Here is a 19,834-nt window from a genome sequence, read left to right on the forward strand (position 1 = left end):
TCTAAAATGATATCTATTTAACTAACCTCCAAAAATATTGCATTTTGTAATGTCCCAGTGTATTTTTTTTCTTCCTCAAAAGAAGACAAATGAATCTTAAATTCAGCTTTCTATGTAAAGGTATACACAGGTATATGCAGAAAGGAAATGATTCTTCCAAAAGTATGGAAAAATAAAAATTATATTTATCTCTAGAACAAGTTATGCCACCTTCCAGAGCTTTTAACTCATCAGTAATGAATTTTCCAAAAATATTGAGACAGGTAGAATTTTTAGATCATGTAATTCTAAAAAAAATCTGGTTTGAGCCCTGAATTAGTCAAAAAAATTTTTTTTTAAATTTTTATCACTGTAAATGTGTATTCTCAGGCCTTCATATGTAATGTGGACCAGTGGTGTCTCCATGGAAAATAGCTTCAGATGCCATCACTTTTGTCTGGCTAGGAATACCATCTGTCTGGGAGTGAAGCAATGTGGATTTTCTAAGATTCACTTTGTCATCTTGGGCTCTTAACTTTTCACAGGACCTCAGATTCCTCATCTGTAAACAAAACGGTTCGGCAAAAGTTTATTTTGAGGGTACCTCTCATCTTTAAAATTCTAGGATTCCAAGAAATAAAAACAAAAACCATAAACATTTTCATGAGGATAGAAAGAGATGTTGTGATGTACCATCCTGGGTCCATCTCCCTAACATTAAGCTGTGACCCCCATAGCAATTTATCTGTGTTGTGCTATTTTATGTCCATCTCGGGATATAATTATTTATGTACTCGCCTTACTTCCTCTCCTAAATTGCAGGTCAAAATTGATACAAATATGACTTTATATAAATCCTTGCCCAGGATAGGCATCCAACACACGCGTCTCTCCTAGATGGTTGCCTCCCGCGTAATGTTCTTGTGTGGCTTATAGAAATGGGCATTGTTGCTTTATTTTTCATTTCCGATATGCCATTCATTCCTTCCTTTGGTAAAACTTTCCTGAACATCTGTTATGAGCAGAGAACTGTGCTAGATGCTGTGAGGGTTAAAAAGATTCCATTTCCTATCCCAGGGAGCTTCTAATAGCGATAGTGCATGAACATCTGCATATGAGAGAGTCACCAATGTCAAGGGCCTGGGCAATGTCTTACCAATAGCCAGTGTTCAGTAAATGACAGCTGGTTTCTCCATCAGCTACACATGCAATTTCTAGTGTTATTGTTATTTCATTATTTTTAGAATCGAAAATCACTAAGTGTGAAAAAAAAGCAAAAAAAAATTGTCCTATAATGATTAGATAGTGCTTCAAATGATGTGACTTTATCATAGACATCTGCATTTGGTTAAAACTCTTTGGCGCTGCTTTGAAAAATGTGCGGTGTTTCCTCACAGCAGGACTAGGCATCCAGTCAGCTTTCGGGACAGTTTCCAGAGTGGTTCCTGGAATAGCAATAGTGGCATCACCTACGAACTGGTTAGAAATGCAGGTTCCTGTTGGGTTGAATCAGAAACTTCAGGTTGATATCCAACCATCTATGTTTAAACAAGTCCTCTGGATGATTCTGATGTACCCTAAAGTGTGAGAACCACTGTTCCAGGATGTAGGTAGAGCCGTGGTGAATGGACCTGGGGAGGAGCGAGAGTGTGACACTGAGATGCCAAAGACAAAAATGGGTTGAAAGATGAGGAATTTCACAACCATTTTGTCTGAGTTACAGCCTGGTGAGGAAGCCAGTAATCACTGACTCTGATGTGTGCTGCAAACCCAAAGTTCAGGTACAGCTGTGGCCTGTTCCAGAAGGAACTGAATGTCTAAGGTTTGGGCAAGACCCACTCAGGAGCAGAGTTCGTGCCTTTGATGCTGTGTGGGTGGCAGGAGAAGACCCTGAATCTGTTTGATTCTAACAAAGCATTATGGAATTCTTTTCCCTGTACTTTTCTTGGAGTTAGTCGCCATATCCTCTCTGATTTTTCTTAAGCTGACTCATGATTTTATCTGTACACATATGTGCATATACATAAATATACAGAACTATTCATTGATAATTATAATATTAAGAATGCAGCTTGCTTTGTACTGTTGGGTGATAATTAGTATGGATTAGGTGCCAACTCTGTACTAAGCACTACCCTAGGTCTTTTACACATGACTTCTAAATTAATTCTGATTTCTTCCAGTAGGAATTATTAACACTACTTAAAAGTCTCAGTAAAAGGTAAGTCACTTGCCCCAGGTCACACTGCTAGGAAGGGACAGAGGAGGGTTCAGTCAGGCAGTCTGGCTCCGGAATCCTCTCTCTCAAACCCTACACAAAGAGTTCATGGGATCGAATGCATTTGTAGTTAAACGTATGTGCGCCAACAGGGAGGCTCAGCTTCATGAATGTGTACTTTATCTTGACCTGTATTTTTCCCGCCCCCAGACTTCTCATGGCTTGAAGATAAGATATCAGGCACCATAGTTAATTGGGTTTGAAGTGTCCTTCAAAATGTCATACGCACATTCAGAGCAGCTGAGAATTCTAACTTCTATAGATAGAGAACTTGAGCCAGTCCTAAAATATGGCAAAGCGGGACATAGATATGAGGATATGAGCGTGGGTTTGGGGAGGGGAGCGATATAAATAGATGATCAGGCATATTTCAGGGCGGCAGCCACTGGGGAAGAAGGAAGTGTCTACCAGCTGGCACAAAACTGCTCCTACATCCTCCCTCTCCAACTTCCAGATTCTTCTCTATTTCTCAGCAAATGGTTAGGCTGTCCTCTCTATTGTCATATGTTTCTCTCAGCTTGACCTTTTGTGACTTCTTTCCTCCCTTTAAATATTCTTGATGTTAATTTCATCTTTTATGTTAAACGATATAAATAAAACCAGAAAAAACACACGGTGTGTATTTCCCCGATTGCTCGTCCGTCTTTACTGATTTAAGATGGAAAAATTATAAACTAGAAAACTGCAAACAAAGAAAAAAAAAAAAAAGAAACTCATTCATCTCTAACAGTAAGAATGCTGACAGCATAATAATTAATAATAAAAACAAATACAGGTGTAACGACATCACCTTATAGAATTGCTTGGAATGTATTGCAGATTGTAACTTTTTGTTGGCTTAATTTCTAAGCTAGACCATATCCATTTTATTTTACCTTAAAAAACTGCATCAAAGAACACCCCAAAGATTTTCATTTTAAATTTCAGTTTTGACACAACATTGTAAATCAACTATACTTCAATTAAAAAAATAAATTTCAGTTGTTCAGCGAAGGAAGATTTCAGGCAGCCATGTTTCCCTGGCACACTGGGCTAACTACATGCCTAAGATCAACTTCTGTGCACGGTTATGGCTCCAGACTGTTCTACTCTTTTGACTTATATTTTCATGCATAGTTATTTTGATAGTTCCTAAAATCAGTGCATTTGTAGGGGAACCATGAATTCACTAGACACAGAAGTGAATTCACAGGTGCATTTTCTTCACCTGCCTTTACACCTAATTGAAAACTGCCTTAGTACATGAAGCTTCCTTCCCAAGCAGCGTGATAGGTAGCCACCAGAAAGGCATCTTTGGCCAAGAATGACAAATAATTTTGATTTGGGCCAAGAATAAGTATTTGGTTAGTTTAGCAGAAGCAGAAATATTTCCCAAATTTGTACTTCCTACAAAATGGTCCCTTTTAAAAACTCAGCTCTCAGTGAGAAGTCAGGGTTTTCAAAAATGAGCAAAAGCAATTGTGTATAGGAGATTCAAAAAGCAATTTATTTGCAGCTTTCCCAACACCAAATAGCTTTAGTGAAAACAGCACTGCTTTTATTCACTTTCTTTAAGTATGCAGGTTATTAATACATTTTGAAATTAATAGTTTGGAAATTTTCATACCCTTCTAACTATGAGTCAGTAGTACATCTCTACCCGCAAGAGTGACTTCATGCATTCATTTCACCACAATGAAAGTGTCATTTAGAAAGCCATTAGAACAGAACCTTAAAATTAACATTGTGACCCTACAAGGAAACATTAAATGGGTTGAAAAGTAATGGTCTTGAAAAGGAAAGGCCTGCCTTTAGAGTACAAATTAAAAAAAAAAAAAAAGGCAGGAAGAAAAAAAAAAAAAATCCACTAATGAATAATTACTTTAATGAGCCCCTGGTCTCAGAGCTGCTCCCGTTCACTTGCATTAATGCTGTGAAATGTTGGATGGTGCGAACACGTTAAAATAGTCATTTTAGTGTTTTTTTTTTATTCAACAAAGCAATGGTATATCCCAAACTCCTCCATGAGGTGCCTTTTTGGCAATTGACGTTGTCATCAAAATACGAATGCTGCCCAAGCAATCATTCCAGTCACTGGAAACACCAATAGGACCATGGATCTACTCGGAACCTTCTAGCATCTCAGCAACCTTACCAGAGGCCCCATTGCACAGGGTCTCTCTCCACAGAAGGCATTTTGGCAAAGTAAATACTGAAGGCTCCAACGTGTGGTGCTGCGTACAAATATTACTTTTGCAGAGAATTCCTGTGCTTCCAAGTCAATCTGTGTTACGTGAGCAAAAATACAGTGCTATGACAAGGAGTTGCTCCAAAGGGTGAATAAAATGACCTGGGCAAAAACCTGGCACACTGCCGTCCTTAAGAAAAAGGCAACTATTAGGTTAAAAGTATTTCTCAACATGGCTTGCAAGGTCCATCATGAACTGCCCCAGTTTACTATAGAAGGTTATTTCTTGTCATTTCCCTTCCTCCTCTTGCCTCTTCCTTTATGTTCTGGCCCAGGGGAATCTTAAACTTGAGCCTGAATCACAAATATCCCGGAGGGCTTGTTAAACACAGATTGCTGGGCTCACCTTCAGAGCTTCTGAGTCAGTAGGAGTGGGGATGGATTCAGAAGTTTACCTTTCCAACAGGCTTACAGGTAATGTTGATGCTGCTGGTCTGTAGACCACACTTTGAGAGGCACTGGTCTCATCTACCATTTCTAGAAAATGCCACTGTTCCTTCTAACACCAGGAATGTTGACACCAAGGTCCTGCTCGCAGTACCTCATCCAAGCCTTTGCTAATTCCTTCTGCCAGAATTGGCTTTTATTCCATGCTTTGTTACCCTACCACTGTTAGTTCCATTCGCTACTATAGCATTCATCCCCTTGCATTGTAATTGTTCAGTTTGCATGTTGCACGTTTATCTACTCATTTGGACCGTGATCTCTTCCCAGGGAAGGGAACATGTCCCATCCACTGTAATGTCAGGGTTGTACGTGTTGCCTGGCAACAAGAGTTTACTAAATAAATTTTGCTTGAATGAATGGACAGCCAAACCGACACCCCGTACCCTTTGTTTATCCCTTTGCCTTTGTAAGAGTAGTTTTCGCCTTCAGAAATGCTGTTGTTTATTGACTCTGAGAGTGAGTCCTGGTCTGTTCTTCAAGACCCTGCTTAGTATTTTTAAAGTCACAGAACATTCCCTAACTTGCTGGAAAAAGCACTCCTTCTCCTAGGCACTCATTGCTCCTAAGTTTCGTTTCTCTGTCCCTTCTTGTGACTGAGGTTTTTAGTACTGCACCTACATCTTATTGATCTCAGTAAGCCTGGAACCTAGTCAAGTGGCTGGAACTTAGGAGCCTCTTGGGAAAGGTGTGTGGAATGAGGGAATGTGGAGAGAGCAGCTTCTGGGCCAGGGCAGCCTCGTCTGGGAAGTGGACTGAATTCATCTCTGGTGTCCCAAACTCTCCACTCCCTTCCTGAGACCCTTTCCAAATATCTTCTAGAATCCCAATTTCCCCCTACCCTACAGGCCGAGTGAGACACAGAGAGTATAGTTAGAGAGCTACCACCAAAACTCAAGCAAAGGGCTTCCCTGGTGGCGCAGTGGTTGAGAGTCCGCCTGCCGATGCCGGGGCCACGGGTTCATGCCCCGGTCCGGGAGGATCCCACATGCCGCAGAGGGGCTGGGACCGTGAGCCGTGGCCGCTGAGCCTGCGCGTCCGGAGCCTGTGCTCCGGAATGGGAGAGGCCACAGCAGTGAGAGGCCCACGTATGGGAAAAAAAAAAAAAACCTCAAGCAAAATGACAGGCACCCCAAACTAAGTAATAGTGCGAAAACGAGGTGGAGATACCGTTAGAAGAGGAATCATGGTGGTAACAATCTCTAAATTGTCCAGTTTCGAATATTGAGCCTCAGGGTCTGGGGTGAAAGTGAACTGTGTTTGGATCCTAGCTTTTCCACGGATCTTATACTTTAGTTTTCTAAGCATTGGTTTCCTTATCTGTAACGCGGGAATAATAAATTATTATTGGTAAATGAGATGATGCATATAAAAATACTTAGCACAGTGCTTGGAATATAAAAGTATGCAAGATACAGAGCAATGTGGGGCAGCTGTAATAAAGTGTCAGTGCTGAATGGGCTCAGGCTGTGTCATAGACACAAGGGTATGTGAGTTTGTTCTTTGTCCTCAAAGAATTTACAGAATAGTTTGGTAGGAAAAGCTAACCACACCCAAAGAAGCCTTTGATTATATGTTGCCTCTTCATCACCAAGGAAATAATCCAGTACAGGTTTTAATGTGGTTGGAATTTATAAAAGGTAATGACCAGGGATGAAGGGCTTGAATAATAATTATACTCCATAATATGTTGTACTTGGGGAACTGGAAGTTAAGAACTAGCTGAAGGGCTTCCCTGGTGGCACAGTGGTTGAGAGTCCGCCTGCCGATGCAGGGGACACGGGTTCGTGCCCTGGTCCAGGAAGATCCCCCATGCCGTGGAGCGGCTGGGCCCGTGAGCCATGGCCGCTGAGCCTGTGCATCCGGAGCCTGTGCTCCTCAATGGGAGAGGCCACAACACTGAGAGGCCCGCGTACCACAAAAAAAAAAAAAAAAAAAAGAACTAGCTGAAATGTGGGGAATAAAAGGAAGGGTCTGGGACCTTCGAATTTTCTAGCATGTAAGGTTCCAGGTGTATTATTGCATATTGCTACAGGCATTTATCTTTCAAGGATATGCCAACTGAAAACAATGCACAACCTAAAAGTTGAAAATTATGTTTTACTAAGTGGGCAAAACTAAGGACTTAAGCCTGGGACACAACATCTCAGATAAATCTGAGGGACTGCTCCAAAAAGGCAAGGGGGGAGCCAGGGTATATAGGAGTTTTTGCAACAAAGACCTGGTAGTCGGAACATCAAAAGATTACTATTAATTAAGGAAAACCAGATATCTCAAGGAATTTAGCCCTTTTCTGTGTATGGAAAGATGCAAAGCCTAGGCTCACTGAAATCATTCCTTTGATATGCACCTCAGCTTTCTGGGGCCAGTATCCTGTGCTTCTTATCCTGAGTGTCCTCAGGGTGCGCTGTCAGGTGTGGCTGCCCTGGCTGACTGCTAGATGGCGGGGCGTCCTGCCTCCATGCTGAGTTCCCTCCCGGCTCACGGATGGGGAGGCTACAGTGTGATGGCTTGATGGCTGCAACATCCTTTGTTTACTGATACGGCAGGCAATATTTTTCATTCACAGGTATAACGGTGTAAACTCAATTAGATGGCTTGGACACAGCTAACAATTGAGTTATCTGAACCCAATTTATCAACAGTAACCCCATGGAAAGAATGACAAGAATTTTAATGGGCTTTACAGACACAGAAATATGGATCAGTATGTGTGTGTTCTTCTATAACCTGCAGATGTGCTGCTCATGAAAGATTTCCTAAGCATCTCCGTTTGGATAGATATAAGTAATAGTAGTGAACACATACAGTGTTGACTGTGTGTCCAGCCTAGTTCTAAGTGCATTTATATTTATGAAGCCATGCAATCCTCAGAACAACAGCATGCGGTAGATACTACGATGATGCTTAACTTCTGGATGATGTGACTGAGGCACAGAGAGGTTGGGTTATTCATGAGGCCCCAGCGAACCCCAGGCAATGTGGCTTTTGAGTCCACGTACGCAAGACAAACGTCATTGGAAGTTCCTGTTTCCCTTTCCAGTCTGCAAAGCTCTGCTTGTAACCTGCCAGCCCAGCCAGGGTTAAACGGGTGGGACCATACCCAGGCCCTGTTTTCCTCGAGCATCTCACTAGCCGCCCTCCACTAATGTCCGCGTGGACGAGGATTCAGTCATTTCTCTCCGTGGTGATTTTTTAGTGCCAGCCTCCTTGGGATACCCACACATTCCAAATGCTAGTCCCATCCTCCTGTTTGCTCAGACAAGTAGATTTGTCACTTGAAATGATCTTTTAATTGTTTCTTTTCCTCTGGCTTCTTTCCAGGGCTTTGTAGCAAATGTTAAATGCTGTTTAAAAAATGTTTTTCTTCTCCTGGAAGAGGTTAGTGTGCGTGTTGGTTAACTGTTGAATTTTGAACTTCCCCCTTGGTAACTGACAGCCCATAATTAAGCATAACTTGAACTCTGACCATGTCTACATGTGGTTTTGTAGCCTATCATCAAATTGCTGTTGAATATTTTCTGTGAAGACGGCATACAATGAAATGCTCTCTGACTCAGTAGTATCTCATCATGGTTAGGTTAACACATTCCCTGATGTGTTGGAGACCTGGAAGTTTTCTTACCATGTGACAAACATGTTGATTTCTTCTTGAAAACATAATTTCTATATAATACATCAATGATATATTTTCCTTAGGGACACAGAAGCTCAAATCACGGAAGAGAAGGTGAAGGAAGGGCATTTATTGAAATATCTAGTATGTGCCAGGCTTCAGGCTATGTGTTTTCCTGACCACAGGATGGGGTGACGTACCTCCTACCTGTCCCTTGCCAACACTCCTGATTGAGGGCTTGTGAATTAACACCTTGGTTAGAGCATATGGCTTAGATTTGGGGATTCATCTCAGATACCACTGGGGCTTCTGGTCATGATATCACCTACTCTAACTGTAGGGAAGGCTTACAGACCAGCCAACTGCTTCCTTAGGGGCCCCCATCCTAGTGACCAAGACACTCCAGAGTAGCACGGATCAGTAGCATTTCAGAGTTCTGAACCAACAGAGAAATAAAAAGAGGGTGAGGAAGATGAGATGAAATTTTACTCTGTTTACTAATAAAACGGATATTTGTAATCAGAAATGGAAAAACATGCTCTGCTAGGCACAGGCAGCATTTGGAGCCCCATAGAAATGCCTTGGGTAAAGAAGAATCAAACCCCTCTTTTAAAAAGATTTTAGTTTTGTTCACGTTGGTGTTTCTTGTTGCTCTTGGCTTTTTTAGTGGCATATAACTTATAGAAAGGAAAGTCAGATGTCTTCTACAGCTTGATCACATTTTATATACATGTATACCTATGTAATCACCACCCAGATTTAGCATGTTTCTAGCATCTCAGAAGGCTCCCCCCTTGGAGGAAAGCCCGATTCCAGCCTCTGTCACTGTACAGAGAGAATAGACCCTTTCAAACGTTACAATCTGGAGGAGCACAGTAGCATTTGTGCATCTTATGGGAAGTTGGTCCCAGGGCCAGAGACAAGGAGCGTGCAGGGCAGAGAGAGAGACTGGACTATGGCTGAACAGTTTTTCCTTTCAAATCTGCCAAGCAGATTACCCTTCTCCTTCCCCTGGGAATAACTGAGGGAGGCATCTAGGTTGGCCAAGCGTGTTATGCTAATAGATCACCAGTCACAGGGGAGGAAATATAAGGAGTGGAGAAGTCCTCCCCTGGCCTGTATGAGATACGTGAACCCCTGGAGGGTCGACGATGTTCTAACAAGATGCACAAAATATCACAGGATTAACGTGACACACCTTCCAGGAGCATCAATTTTACTGAACAAGTTTGGGGGAAATATTATTTTAATAGTAGCACAAATACAGAGATATTTATAGAACAGAATATAAAAATTCCCGTGAATTTTTAAAACAAAACACAATACTTTAAAGCTCTTTCAGGCTTGCTTTGGGTTGCTTTGGGCTAAGCCCCTAGCTCCCCCTGCGGTATACGTTCATTCCTGTCTGCCTAGGGTAACTTCAGTGGAAAAAGTCTGGAAGCTCTCCTAGGACACGGAGCATGTCACATGAAACCTTTATTAAAGCACCAGAGTGAACCTGGCAATATTAGCAGATTGAAAAGCAAGGAGAGGGATTCAGAATGAGAGAGAGACAGTCATCAGAGAGGCACGTGACCAAGGAGGCAGACACACAGCACGATGCCAAAAGGGGGGGCAGGCCAATGGGCAGGAAAGAGGGAAGGAGGAAGGGAGAATGGGAGAGAGACAGTAAAGGCTAAGGACAGAGTGGCTAAGACAACAAGGGAAGGGGAAGAACTGGAGGTCAGAGCTGAGGCAGATGCAGCCTCCTTGTACATCTGCTTTTATGATCCAGGGAGCCATGCCACATAGCCCTGTACAGCTCTGCCAGGGATGGTCTCTGCATGAGGTATGTCTGCTATGGGATTCTGTTTGCAGAGAGGCAGTGCTTACTTCAGTCCCCTGGAAGATTATGTATGTCTGGTTGATCATTTGACCTCTCCATGGACTAGATTAGAGGGTGGGGTGGGGTGGATTGGAGTGGAGTGGAATGGAATGGAATGGGATGGGATGGGATGGGATGGAATAGAATAGAAGCCTCATCCTATCAAGCAGGCCTTGGTGCCAAAAGTGGAAAGTCAAATACCTGTGGAATCTAGGCAGGTAGAAAGGTGTATAGCTGTGTTAATTTTTGCAAGTGCAGGGTATTGTAGCAAACTTGAGGGTGGGTTCCTTGTTTAAAGGCACTCAAATTGAAAAACAAAGAAATAAAAAATCTGGCTGACTAGCCAGTCTTTTCTGCTATTAATCACATTTTCCAAAAAGAGAAATCAAGGCCCAGAAATTAAATAATTTTCCTAAGGCCACAAAACCAGTAAAAGTTAAAACCAGGGCTTCCCTGGTGGCACAGTGGTTAAGAGTCCGCCTGCCGATGCAGGGGACACGGGTTCGTGCCCCGGTCTGGGAAGATCCCACATGCCACGGAGCGGCTGGGCCCCTGAGACATGGCCACTGAGCCTGCACGCCCGGAGCCTGTGCTCCACAACGGGAGAGGCCACAACAGTGAGAGGCCCGCGTACCGCAAACAAACAAACAAAAAGTTAAAACCAAATTTAAACCAAAGATCTTTTTTATTTCCAAAATTTTTTATTGTGACATCCACTTCAGAGTTTCCAAAATCTCTCAAGAATGTTCACTACAGACCACAGAGGTAGAAAGCCATGATCCTCCACAGAAATGGCATCTACAGAATATTTACCCATAGAAGAGTTATCAGTCATAATACTGCTATTTAACAAAAAACAGTGACAACTTTGGTATTTTAAATAGCATGTTTCACAATAAACAATAACAGCAAAACCGGGACTCCTGAAAGTCAAGAGAAGAAATGGTTATTGATTCGGAAAAATATAATTGCCTTAACAGCAGAAAGATTTTAATATGACACTTAAAAAGAAACTGTCAGTTGGTGTGCTCAAAGACTCATTAATAGCCAGATATTGGACAGCCTTTTCACTATTATCTTGCTGACATCACTTTATGTAATGAAGTGATTTTGATTTTTCTCAGAATATGTGTATAAAATCCAATAAAACATTGAAAGGAAAAAAGATAAAAATTAGTGGAGGTGAATGACTTTTCTAAATAGGGGATTGTTCACAGCATTCATTATTAGCAGTAGATTTTTACAACATACACTTGCTAACGTTCTAGTTCTTGTTTTATTTTTGTAAGAGCTCGGTCATGAATGTTGATTTCCCCCTTTTGATTATGAAAAGCCTGGCAAAGTGGATTTAGACTCAGAGCCTGACCTGGCTGATTTTGCATATTTCCTTTACCCAGAACTTAGAGACCTACCATTATTCAGCTTTCTCTGAATTATTCTCTGAATAATCTCTTTTTCCCATTTTTCCTACTGTTTTATTGGACAAGCCCATATTTCATTGGTGAGAACCATCACCATCTTGGTTAAGAAAATTAGTATCTCTTGGTACATATTTTCCCTCCTGATTCCAGGCTTTCAGGAGCTAGAATTTAAACATCCTGGTATAACTGTAGCCACAGAGGCCTTTGTAATTACTTTAAAACACCCACACAATAAATTACCTCTCTCCTGGATGTGAAGCCACAGAGGAAACGTTGTTGTACCCTCACACTTGTGAACAATTCTATTGTGAAGGATGGTATATTAAGCCCGTAGCCTTATTCATTAATAGAAAATACAGCAGAGTGCATTTTCAAGTGTGCGCAGTGAACTGCATACACAGTGTACATTATTGTCATCAGAGCTGTGCTAAGGGAATTTAGCTAAAACTGTTTAGAGGCACACCATAATAGTTGACTGTAATTGTTTCAAGATTGGTTTTCTGGGGTTTAGAGCTCAGTTTTTATTGTTGTTGTTATTTATTAATCTCATTCTATGACTGTCACAACTGATCCTGGTTTTGCTAACACTTTCAAATCAGGCACACTCTACGATGATTTTATTTCATCAAATAATTGCAGTAGGACACTTCACCTTGAAGGGGATTGAAGCTTCGTACATTTTTAAGTTATTAACAGAATTCCTTACATTCGGCATACAATTATAGGTCTACTGAAACCAAGTACTGGCCAATAAACAGAAAATTGTGTTCCCATTTATCCAAGTTCTTCATTTTTTTAAATCTCTATATCCTTGTTTCTTAAAAGACGAAGAGCCGAATGGCATGTATTTTGACAATTATTGCAGAAACATATAATGAACTTGGTTACTTATCCTAATTCATTGAGAGCTGTGTCGAGAGCAACGTAAAGAAGTGGATTTTATTTCCAGTAGTACGTTAGTACATATGGATTTTCCATTTTAATGAGACACGTAACCAAGTAGCTTCCAACTCCATATCCCACCCCACTCGTTAATATATTACACAAATATGGATAACTTCAAAGCTCTATATTTAATGAGAGAGGGTGAATAACCTTTCAGTGTGTTTATTACTTCTATTTTACATTTAAAAAGCTTGCCATTAAACCAGTGTTTTCTCAGTTCAGTCCTTTATGTATCTCTTTAGATATTTCCCATGTCGGGATATCAACCCTGTTGGGCTATTATTTTTTAACCTGTGATTCTATCTCCTTCTTCCTTACTGTGGTCTGAACCTTACTGGCTGAACTAATCAACACGTTGCTGCTGTTGGTCCAGTCTCCAGCCTTGGTCCTCAGGACAGTGAGTTCCACTGCTTCTCAGTCCCAAGTCCTCCCCCCCCACACCCCGCACCTCCCACTAAGGCATTGACACTAATAGAATGAGTGAGAAGCAATACAAGTGTCACTTGGTTGGATTATTGGTACTGGTTTTGAATAAACCAGTGGAAGAAGAGACAGGGGAACATAGTGTTCAGAAACTCTCAGGGCTACAGCTCTGTTAAATCCTTGTAATCATCTGTTTTTGCCTATGCGTGTCCAAATTTCCCTCCATACCTGCCTTTGTGATGGAGTGAATTAGATCACATGTTGCCCCCTCCTCTATTTCTTCTTCATTTCCATGTTGCTCTTTTCATTGTGACATCATTAGAATGGGGAAGGGGTCTTGCTACTAAGATGGCCAAGAGTGGTACCTGCTCAGTGCAGCCTTAGAGGGTCCTTCTTCCATTTGATCAAATTCCAGCTGAATTTGTGGCTCACCCCTGTCTCATGGTGGGCTGAAGTTCTCTTCCTCATATTGCGTCTTTTACCCCAGGGTGTAGATATTATATGTTTCTCTAAATTCTCTGACTGTATTAGTCTTCTCAGGCTGCTCTAACAAAATACTATAGAATGGGTAGGTTAAATAACAGATACCTGTTTCCTCACAGTTTTGAAAGATGGAAAGTCCAAGATCAAGGTGCCAGCTGATTTGGTTCTTGGTGAGGGCCCTCTTCCTGGCTTGTAGACAGCTACGTTCTCACTGTTTCCTCATATGGCAGACAAAAAAAAAAAAAAAAAAGAGAGAGATATCTTCCTCTCCTTATAAAGCCACTAATCCCATCATGAGGGTCGTACCCTCATGGCCTCATTTAACCCTAATTACCTCCCAAAGGCCTATTTCCCAATACCATCACACTGGAGGTTAGGGCTTTAACACCTGGAATTTGCGGGGAACGCAATTCAGTCCATAGCACTGACCTCCTCTATCCTCTGTGTGTTAAATAATCTTGATCTCTCCTCCACCCCTTTCAACATTACTTAGCATCTTTACTAAAACAGTACTTACTTTTTATACTTAAAATACTTTTAAAAGGAGATATTATATCAGATCCCTAAGTAGAATACCAATATCATTTGCCATGAATAAAAGGTGAATTCAAGGGCTTCCCTGGTGGCGCAGTGGTTGAGAGTCCGCCTGCCGATGCAGGGGACGTGGGTTCGTGCCCCAGTCCGGGAGGATCCCACATGCCGCGGAGCGGCTGGGCCCGTGACCCATGGCCGCTGGGCCTGCGCGTCCGGAGCCTGTGCTCCGCAACGGGAGAGGCCGCAGCAGTGAGAGGCCCGCGTACCACAAAAAAAAAAAAAAAAAAAAAAAAAAGGTGAATTCATAAATACAAAACTATGGGGAGAAAAAAAAAGCATGCTTTTCTAGCTCTTTCTTCTGATGAAGAAATAAAACATGTGCAAATCAGGATTTGCCCTAGGTGTCCCAGATATTCTGTTACTGATAGAGCTTGAGAGTTGGTTCAAGCCATGAAGTTTTTGTGTGATGGTACTAAATGACTTTAATCCAGTTTAGAATGTATCTAGAGTATGGAAAATGGGGAAGAATTGTGGCTCCTACGAATTTCTTCACTTTTCTGAGTCCAGATTTATAGGTGTAATATATATTTGTTTCTTGATGCGAGCTGTACTGGCTACTGCCTTGTTAACTTTGATTGGTGGAACCATGATCATTTAGGTTATTAACAGAAACTAGTCATGTGTTTTCAAAGAAACTGGTATAAATTAGAATCTTTCATTAAAGACCAATCAGCCATTTGCACATTTCAAAATTTGATGCCATTGCTTTCTTGATGGGTTAGCAAACTGACCATAAAATTCATCTAATCCTTTTTCTAAGGGTGAGAGTCAAGAAAATAGAAATCTATCTATATTAACAGCTTAAAATGTTTATATTATCAATTCTGGCATAACTAGTTCAAGAGTAAGATTATAAAGTGATTTAGCCAATGTTGCTTGAAGGTTAGGCATAGGGAAGCAGCCAAGGAGTCAGCCCTATTACTGTCCGTTCAGATCTCTGTTTGCTTTCAAAGATTTAGAAAAGAATCAAAGAAGTGTTTACCTAAGAAAAGAATCAAAGAGGCCTCTAGCTCTAGGTAAAATGGCATATCTTGCTTTTCTAAGAGCAAGATAAAGCACTTAAAATATACTGAGAAACATTTCATGAATGTTTTTTAAATGGACTCAGAACAAGTTTCTTAAGGAAGCCCATGAGTGACCCAGGATTGGAATCATGGATGGGGAATTAAGTGACTTCCTGGAAATAACTGAACACTTAGCTATGTAGGAGGCAATGTGGTTGGATCTAAGCATATTGAAAGAGTAGTAGACCAATCTGGGCTGTCACTTAGAAACTCTGATCTCGGGCAAGGCATTGAACTTTACTGAGCCTCAGTTTTTCCATCTATAACTATACTTGTATGGCCAAATTTCAGTGATCTATTTTGTACATGTCTTTTCCTATCACTTCTGCTTTATGCAATCTGGCTTTAAGTGTCAACACTTCCTCAACTGATATACAGAGGAAGACAATGAGAATTAAAATGGATAATTTTCCTGTATCGTTGTTTTGAATGAAGGGGTTAGAGAATATGTTTTTATGTATCTGAAAATCTGTTTTTTTTTTTTATAATCTGTATACTGTCAAATTGTATGGTACATAGATTTGCATATTGGTAATATAACCAAATGTCAGAAAGAGTTTAGGGCATGAAACTCTGAACTTCAAACAAATTCATAAGCATCTGAACATATGCCCTTTTTTGTTTTTCTATAACGATCTTGGTAAAATAAATTCTAGGAGGCTTTTGACACATATATTTTTATATGAGAAACACTTTTTTCTGACTTAACGTCAATCACCAACTCATGATGGTATATTATTTTGTCACATAGAAAATTTTATTGCAATGCTCTATGTAATTCATTTATGTATAACTTATCTATCTCTTACAAATTCTACAAAAGATTTAATGCAGCTGACAGAATGAAAATACACAACAGAAGTGTAAATATGAAAACAAAATGATTCAGGACAAGGGAAATGTAAATAAGTATGAAAAGTCAAAACCAGGGGCTTAATGACCTCCGATATGTCGTTCCTTGCTTTCATGATGGTTGGTTTCATGTTGTTATTATTGGTTAGAGAGAAACATTCTAGTCGCTTTAACATATATTTTTACATTTCATTCTAACACTAGCATCACGAAAAGAATTTCACCCTTTCCTTTCTGCAGGTGATGAGTCTTATTTTTATAGAGGTCCAATGATTTGCCTCAACTTTCTCAGCTAAAAAGTGTCAAAATTCTAAATTGAAAACAGTGCTAATTCCAATACTAATTTGACACTCCACAAACACTACTACACAATATCTAATTGCTATGAATTGATTCAGCGTTTGTCTTCTGCACCCCTCAGCTAATTCCTGTCCCTCACAACCCTGGTTCCCTTAGGTAGCTTTATGTTTTTAGAAGCTGGGACTAAATATTTCACTTATGTAAATTCTCAAGACTTTGTCTGAGATGTGTAGTGCTGAATAGTGTTTTCGGAAAATATTTAGGAGACGTGTAATAAGAAAAAAATACCTTTGTATAGAGACTTATATAGGGGTGAGGGTGCTCTATGTATGGTGACAGAACTGCTATCAGGCTACTGTAAATCAGAATGACTGTCCCAGGCTCTGCTTGATTCTTTAGGAATCAAAGTGACTATAGGGCAGAATGATAACCTGATGGGAGAAGCGTATATATGGGCAATGGGAATTCTTTGAAAATACTATCAGTGGCTTAATAAAGAATAAAGGCAAACACATAAAATTAGCATGCAAGCTCTGTTCTATGCCTACCAATAAAATCGGGCAGATTGTAGAGGGCATGGGGGCAAGATTAGAATATAGAGCTAAGGGCAGCAGTATCCCCTCCCATATTTACATTGGGACTTCTGCTTTCTGCCTTCTTCAGCTTCTATGTAATGTAGTTTGCAGATTTTTTTTTTTTTCCATTCAGTTGATTCAGTCTGCCTTTGGAATTTTTATCAACCATATTTTACCCCTGTGGAAGTGTGATCAGGGAGGAAGGGGGACCACATACTGCGATTTGCTTCATGCATACGCAGCTCTATTTTTATTGTATCTTAGTCAATGGAAATTAATTGCTAATTATCCAAACATTTCTATGATAATATTTCAAGCTCTCTTGTAGCAGATGTGGCCTCAACTATATTTGGAAAGAAGTAGATGGTATTATCTTTCTCGATGGGAATGATTGCGTAGGGCTTGACATTTTTTTGCACCATTTTTTATTTCAGAAAGAAAAATGGCTATCCTTCTTTTGTAACATTTGTTAAATATTCATACTGACCAGAGTAATTATGCACTGACTACATTAGCAAACATATAACTCTGTCAGCTTTAAGAAATTGGGAAATGAAAGTAAACAGTTTGTGAATAATACAATATATTTGGTTATATGCTCACACAGACATATAGATTGTTAAACCATCAACACGCTGCATTTGCAGTCATTGGCAATGACAGACTTCTCTTATTTGGGGACTCTCATGCTGAATTATTTTTTTCTTTATTGCATTAGATGTCTGTCCTTCAGTGTCTGAACATTGCTTTTTCATTTCCCCTTTATGAATGCTAATAATATACTGGATAGAGCACTGGCTATTTTTAGTAATTCAGCATTTCCTTATATTTATACTGTGAACAAACTTGAGAGAATTTAGCTCTGATTAAAACAGATAATTTTCTCTCTTTAAAAAGAATAATGTGGGACTGATACATAGTGAGGACAAAAGGAATTTGATGGGCATGGTGTCAAAGCTTAATTGTGTCAATAATTATTTGTGTATTAGTGCCAAGTTTTTAATGAGGAGTAGTCACTTGTGTGTAATCATGATCAATGACAAGTAGTTAAAATATCTTCATGAAGTGGCAAACTGGGAGAAAAAGAATGAAGCGGTATTAACACTGCCTACAGTTCCTTACATACTAGCCCATCTGAAGTCCGTGAGTATTAAAAAACCGAAGCCCCTGTAAGGATGTTGCTATGGGTGTAAAATTGCATGTGTTTATACAAGAATTTTTCCATGTATTCTAAGCTTGTTAGGTCTTTTGGGGGGAAGGACTCTTGATGCCTTGCTCACCAAGCTGTCACTCCTACCCAGAGACATAGCCGTCTCTATGTATATTTTCACTGCCCTGTTAAGGTAATGGCTCTTCTTCCCGTTCCGCATTCACTTTCCAAGTCTTCAGGACGTATCACCCACCATCCTGAGGACTGTTGCTCTTTGTTTAAGATACTGACATTTTCTAAGTGGCTTGCTCTTAACTTTTCTTCATATTTTTGAGCTAACAAATCTGAGTGACCCACGCCCGTAGTAAGTCCTACAGAGGAAGAGTAAAGTACCTCACAGGAAATCTGAAGCCTCCCTGGAGGAACTGAGTCCTTCAGTGGCTCAGATACCTGCTTTCTGTCTCTACAATGTGTAGGGTCAAGTATAAGTCTCAGCAGTCGCAGGGCAGAAGCCCAGAAACGAGTGCCCTTAAGTATTACCACACTATCGGTTTGCTTGCTGTCATTGCTAGCTTCAGTTATCTGTCTCAGCTAACCTCACATTGTGAATGAGGGCAGTCCAAGTTAGTGCAATCCCGTTGTGCTTACAGGCATTGGGACAAACTTTTATTAACCGATGAGCATAACAAGACTTAGATACAACCATGGATATATGTGATTGACACAATAGCTGTGAAATGGTGTGCTTGGCAATAATGTGCAAACAGAAGCACAATTTATGGATTTTCCTAATTGTGTTTGCTTTTAGGTTGAATTCAAAATTAGCCTTAGTGGGGGATCATTCATGGGTTTTCTGTGCTTTACTGTCATTTGTTGAATGCCTATATTTTATCTCCCTTATTATAATTTCCTTCAATCTGATTTTTCCTTGGTGAATGATATTTCTGGAGCTGGAAATCGGTGTTTCATATACTGTACGTTTATAGGAAGACTTTTTTTTTCCCGCTTCTTTTGCTATCTTAAGAGTGAACTCTTTCCTGTATGAATATTCACTGAGAGGGAACACACACACACACACACACACACACACACACACCCCACACACACACACACACACACACCCCACACACACACACACAAACATGAAGTGGTTGCTGGTAGCAGATTTTGAGTAGGCCTTAGCCATGGAGTTGAAGTCTGAAGACTTGCTGACATTTTGAAAATAGTTTTTAGAACAAAATGTCAGATGATCGGAGCTTTATATCATGCACGAGCAAATTGCGCAGCTGATGCTAACTAAGCCGATTCCTCTAGAGCTCTGTGAGGATGGATGACCACTGCGCTTTTAAAAGAACTAAATATATCCACATATGTATGCCACACTTCATATTTTGCACATGCTCTGCTCTGCCAGGCTTATATTTGAGGCGTCCATGACTGACACCTTTGTAGACCAATGCGATCTTGGCAACCTGGCATGATTTTTAAAAAGGAGCCATTGACGATGGAACGTCATTCCACATCCCAACTTTGGGCCAATGGTGCTGCCACCCTTCTGTGATGGCTCATCAAGGCAGCTGTGCTGTATTCACATTGAAATGAGGGGATTTTTAAAACCC

Source organism: Phocoena phocoena, chromosome 3, assembly GCF_963924675.1.
Source record: "Phocoena phocoena chromosome 3, mPhoPho1.1, whole genome shotgun sequence".
Classification (NCBI taxonomy): domain Eukaryota; kingdom Metazoa; phylum Chordata; class Mammalia; order Artiodactyla; family Phocoenidae; genus Phocoena; species Phocoena phocoena.